Here is a 6,476-nt window from a genome sequence, read left to right on the forward strand (position 1 = left end):
TGGTTAGAAAGAATATTGTAAGGAAAGTTAGAAGAATATTCATAAGAAAGTCATTTTCTCTTGTTTGGTTACCTTTCTGAAAAAAAAGAGGAAAAAAATTATCACAACATAATTTTAATTCATATTTTTTAGATTTAGATTTTAAATAGTTCACAAAAAATAATTAACATGCAGAAGCACAACCACAATTCCACTAATTAAAGAACAACATTTCTCACACATAATATTAACAAGTAGAAGCACAACCACAATTCCACTAGTTAAAAATAATATTTCTCACACACAACATTTGCAGAAAGAAAGGTCAATGAAAGAACCAAAACAAATCTAAAGTAAATGTCACGATAATCCTAATATAAAGTATAATCAATTTCATATAGAAAATCTTAACTAACAAAGTCTATTACAATCAATTTCATATAGAAGATCTTAACCAACAAAGTCTATTACAATCAATTTCATATAGAGAATCTTAACCAAAGAGAGAAAAATATGCCGAAGTCCTTGGTTTTTGACTTTAGTGAGCCCATCAAAACATCAATCTCGCATCCTTCATCCCCTGAAATTAAATCAAAAAAATTCAAATAAGTAGAATATAAACATCAAAAACCTATAAAATGAAGTCTTAAGATTCTTTTAGAAGCAAAATGAAACTACCACTCGTCGTATCATGGTTCTTTTCGTAAGACTAATCATCAGAAATGATGGAAGTGACTAATCATTGTAATGTTAAGTTTGTCCCAGAAACATGTGGCTTTGTATTCTAATCTTGTGAAATTTACTGAATACTTCCAAATGGACAGATCACTTGAAGGCTTGTAAATCTGTATATAAATCAGTATGGGAGAAAAGAATTTCAAAGTAATAAACTCAGAACTAGAAAAAATTTCATACACACACACAAAGAAAAGATGCATATATTGGTGATATAAGTAACTTTGTACATGGAACAGACTTCAATGATAACATTCAGAAAGTTGTTCTCCAGGGAGAGAACAGAATGCATTATAGAACACAGGACTGGTATGAATTGTTGACATACTCAAACTTATAAATTTGTAATACCTGTTTAAATATGGTACTGGTTCCTGATCCATCATATCCAACCAACAAGAACTTTTGAAGCATTCTTTGCTCAAAAAAAAAAGAAAAAGGGAAATGCTCCATTAAGCATGTTATTCACTTCTTCACCGGATTTTCACCCTTACAAGGAACTGACAGTGACAGAAAAGAGCATACTATGATCATTCAGGTTGCTCTAGTTAAATTGTAGGCAAAACTTCAATGGAGATCCCAATGTATTGGTCAAATCTCATTTCGGTCCTTAATGTTTGGAAGTCATCAATTGGGGGTCCCTAACTTTACCTCTATCATCAGCCTAGGTCCTTTTTACAAACTTCCGTTAAATCTTAATGACGTGGCAAGGACATGATCCCGTCATGTCAGCAAAAAAAATTAGTGAAATTCCAAGTTCAATACAAACTTGTAATTTCACTAACTTTTTTGGTTATGTGGCAGTGATGTGGCAGGACAAACTTAGGCTTTCACTAGTTTTTTTTTTTTCTGATATGGCAAATCACGTTGTTACCACGTCAGCAAGATTTAACAAAAGTTTGTAAAAGGACTTTAAGTTGATGACAGAGGCAATGTCCCCCCCCAAAAAAAAAAAACGACTTTCAAACATTAAGCACCAAATGATATTTGGTCGATACATCGGGGACTTACACTGAATATGTCCCTAAATTGTAATAACTAGCCAATATCAGACAACACTGGGAACCAAATACTTCTACATGCAAGCACTCAGAGGGCAGTATGGAAAGGGAAAAGAAAGTATGTAGAACCACTCAGAATTAAATAAAAAGACATGAACTTAGCAAGCATAAGAAACATATATTATTAGATGTTCCAAAAAAAAAAAAAATACTACTTAATACATAACTTTAATCAGCAAGAAAAGGATGGACTATCAGCATGACATCTAGAAACTAAAAATTAGAAACTGTCTTTATCAAGTGTCTGCAGTCTCTTCATTGAGTCCCCAAAGTTCAAATGCTCCGTGATGCCAAGAAAAGCAGTGTCGACTGGGTCGGCCTAGGATAGTTTCAAGACCCTTATGACATGTAAAGGAAATGGATTCAACATGAACTGGACTCAGGAAATAGAAGCCATCCTCAGTCATCAACTTGATAGCTGAAATTGGTTTGAGATTACTACATGATACTTTACTATTTCTTATCTTCTTACTATAGAAGGCTAACCCTGTCTAAGAGTAAAGTGCAAGTCTTAACAGATATATATATTTTTTGGTAGTGCAATAGAAACACCACAATTTTGATGATAAAATTTTCTTGAATATATATAGGCTAAATATCGTCTTTCTCTGATATCCTTGGTAGTAATCATGAACATGGCATGCGCTAGCTTGAAATGTACAATGCTTAGAAACATCGGCCATCAATAGTATCAATAGTGACATAAACTGCATGGAAATGTCGATTGTGTATGTACAGTACAGGGCATCTGCATATGTCATAAGCTAATAGAGTTTAGACATAGCCAGATTTCTGTTCTCTAGGAGCTGATGTTATTTCTTGACAAAATTTGATCGAATGCCAACTTCTGATAGCGTGAATGCTATTAATATTTATTTTCAGGAAATAATTTAAATCGGGAGCTCCATATTGCCTTCCTGCCTCATTAAATTCTCTGTTCCATTAAAAGTATCGGACTTCGCCTTGTTCTGATCATCTGATCATTAGAGCTTGAACTTACTGTGCTGTACTGATGGATGCATCAGATCTGATCAAAGCCATGAGATTTAGAGATTTGATGTGTGTATTTCTTTCGTTTTAGTTTTGCTGAACTGACTTGGGGTGTTTCTCTCTAAGTACTTAGCACTTACTAAGGTCATGTACAGAATCATATAAATTTGAAAAACGAACCCTGTATCTAGATGTAATACACGAGTGTCAGTTTGGAGGAGTAATAATTCTGAAACTCTTCAACAGCATATAATCAACCAACAAGTTAATTTGGGTGTAAAACAAGCGAGATGTGATGATGCCTTTATATAACTAATAATTCAAATTTGAGAAAACAAGCAAATGAATACCCATGCGTCAGTACCCCCAGCACCAGCAGTTATAGTAACAACAGCTCCTTCCTTGCCATAAGGACCAAACCAAAGTTACAGAGAAAATTGAAAAATAAAACAGATAACTGGGGATTTATGCACAGTAAATATGCAAAATGTTGTTGTTAATTTTAAAAGGAACCATCATATGAGCGGTTTAAGTAAGCACTAGGGATATGAATTCAAAACCTGGGACTTGAACTCAGAGAGCAATTTAATTTTATCTTTGACATCAGTCAAGGTGAGAAGTGTTTCTTGAGCTTTTGAAGGATCATCCCATAAAGAACTATCTGCATCTTTCTTCTCAAGTAAAGTTCGATCTGCTTCTAACCGTTCCAAACCTGCAGAAGCCGTGATCTCCTCAACATTATAATGACACTATTCTCAAACTCAAGAACCACGCACATTGTAGAAACACAACAATAGTACTAAGAACAAGAAGCATATGAAGAAAATCGTACAAAAAGGAAGCTTGATTTACTGTATCACACAAAATAGTTTTATCGTAAAAGGCGAATAAGATCTACAGATTTTGCACATAAAAACTGACAATGAAAATAAAACTACACAAGAACCCAAATTCAAATAAAACTTAAAATATTCAAAAAATTAAGTTAACTACACAAGAACCCAAATTCAAATAAAACTACCAACATGAAAATCTCTGATGGGCATCGTTGACCAAGAGTATGCTCAGAAAGGTGCCAACATCGTAGAAAATCAAAGGAAAAGAAATACCCATCGAGATAAATTATGAAGCCATCGAACCTGGTCTCGGATGATATATTGAATGGAATATTGTAAACAAAGCAAAGTTGAAGATTAAAATCTGAAAATGCACATCTTTATGTCAAACCAAAAGACAAAGGCACGTCTTTTTGCATTAATTGAGAAACTGCAAGGAACGTGTACATAATCTATTTATGTATGAATTTCGTTCAAGAATGATATGTGCAATTTGTGATATTACAGTATCATTTGTAAAATTTGAGAACTTAAAATTAAGTAATATTAGGGTTTTGGAGCATTATACCTAGCTTCTAGAGACTCCGGTTTCTCAAAAAAATAAAATTTAGAGAAAATTGAAATGGAATTGATTAACAATCTAATAACCAATCAAACATCATAATCAATCAGACTCAACCTAATACCATAAATTCAATATAATCTTCCAATTTTGCACTTTAACTTGAAAACTACAGAAGTTACCAGATTTCACCAAAAATTAAAAGAGTGCATGATATGGTTCATAAAACAATTAAGAACAATAAATAGCAAAAATGAAATGCAAAAATATTAAGCTTTGATTAAAAAAGTCTAAGGAGCATTTCATCAAACACTTGGAAAATAAAACCTAATTGAAGATCATGTGGGCGGATTTTGATACCTTTCAAGTGTTGGTGAACTCGACAATGGCTGGGCTTCCTCTCTTAGATCAAAATAGACCTCTGATTTTTCTAAAAAAGGTAAAAAGTGATGAAAGGTAGAGAGAGATTAGGGTTACCTGGATGAGTTTTACGAGGCGGCGGCCACGGTGGTGGCGCAGTGGGATGCCGGCAGCGGGGATGAAGGAGATCCGAGAGAGGTCGAGGGAGAGAGATCCGAGAGAACGACGAGAGAGAGCTCAAGGAGATTTGAGATCGAGAGAGAGAGAGAGAGAGAGATGATGGAGTCGCGATGGAGTCGGGAATTTTGAAGGAGGCATCGTCGGGATTTTCTCTCCCTCTCTCTCATTTTCACTCCGATCAAGTGAGGAAAGGGGAAAAGAACCGGCTATATGGGTCTTTTTCTACAATGATTTTAAGATTCATTTTCTTTCTCGTTTTCTTCCAAACCAAACAAAGAAAAATTACTTTCTTTTACACTTTCTTTTCCTTTCTTTTATTTCCCTTCAAACCAAACAGAGCCTTAATGAACATTTTCCCGTACGTGTAGTGCATATATATCAGAAGGCAAGGCAGCAAGAGTCACATGGAATAGTGCGTGAAGAAGCAGACAATGATGCGTGGCCATCGCGTGTCAATTCTTACTCGTATTCACGTGCGTGCAACAAACAAACAAATAACTACTAGCTTTGTTTGCACACTTTTAATTTGCGAGGCGGTCACCAAGGTAGATTTTGTACTTCTAACTACCTAAAGAGAAGCAGCAAAGAATTAACTAAATGTTTGCAGATGTGTTCAAAAGAAGTCCTAGCAAATTGAACTTTCTTATAATATTTTTCTGTTTGCCATCAAGAACAATACTTGGCAATTGAGCAAAGAATATAGTATCTGCGCATTCACGTACGAAATAAGTTAATTGCGCGATCGAATGAAATGGTCATTTAGTTTAGATTTGGAGGATATACCCGCCGAAATAAATTCTTTTTCGCTACTTTAATCCGTGTTAAACTTTGACACATATTGTATATTGTATGTACGTGAAATTAGTGAATCTAGCTATCTAAGAATAAAAGAGTCAAAAATTTCACCTAAGGGCCTATCACTCAAAATCAAACATGGACAGTAAGTTCAACACAATGTGCAACGTACTAAACCTAATTTATCAAACAATATATTCTCAGTTTGATAGAACATGAACATGTTCCAATCCGCAAAAGGAGTTTGGGATTACAAAAATTAGAAGTAAATAGAATGGAGCTAATAACATAAATTACATCTTAGGAGAAAAAGGTAGATTAATCTATACGACTCACCTTTTGTCTGCTTTTTATAGATCGAACTTCTTTTTATTCTAAAATTACGCTGAGAAAAAGAAGGATGATGAAGGAAGGAAATTAAAGATGAATGACTAGTTGTTTGTAACAATGACAATGGGAATAGATCGAGCATTTGCTTATATAATGCAATTATTGTCGAAATATATTATAGTGATCAATACTAACACTAATAAGCTATCAAATTGCGCATGCTAAATTTGTCCCGTACACGATAGACATTACTCGTTGATGATTTGGACGTCCAACTCTCGTTAAAATTTCAAGTTTTCCGGTCTGGTTGAGTGTTAAGCACTTGAACTCCTTAACGCGCTTAATTGGCAGTTCATCAATAATGACGCATAAAGAAAGAAAGAAATTCTACTGAAATGCTGAAACGAGCAACACATGATTCATAAAATTAAAAAAAGGATAAATATTACAAAGCGTAAATTTTTAAAATCGACCCTTTTAAATATTTATTTATAAATTTCAATCCAGTCGTAACTTAATTAGCAATCTCGACTAAGTTTCATCAACCTAGGTTAAAATTGCTAATTAAAACATCACGGGATTGCCAATCCCGTGAAATTTTTTATGTTTAAAGTCCATGGGATTGCTAATCGTGTGAATTTTTATTCA

The 6,476-nt window shown here is 34.0% G+C and overlaps 1 long non-coding RNA gene across 3 annotated transcripts; it reads right to left on the reverse strand.

Annotated features, from left to right (window-relative positions):
• On the reverse strand, window positions 352-5,013 carry LOC109824624. 3 transcript variants are annotated; one of them, XR_002242710.1, is made up of 5 exons: window positions 4,524-5,013; window positions 3,326-3,477; window positions 3,116-3,162; window positions 1,066-1,214; window positions 352-559 (listed from the first exon to the last, which is right to left on the reverse strand). It is a non-coding gene; the product is annotated as an uncharacterized LOC109824624 (long non-coding RNA). The 3 variants fall into 3 exon arrangements; XR_002242709.1 differs by having other exon boundaries at window positions 3,116-3,166; window positions 4,641-5,009; XR_002242708.1 differs by having other exon boundaries at window positions 4,641-5,008.

The sequence above is a fragment of the Asparagus officinalis genome, chromosome 9 (genome assembly GCF_001876935.1).
Source record: "Asparagus officinalis chromosome 9, Aspof.V1, whole genome shotgun sequence".
NCBI lineage: Eukaryota > Viridiplantae > Streptophyta > Magnoliopsida > Asparagales > Asparagaceae > Asparagus > Asparagus officinalis.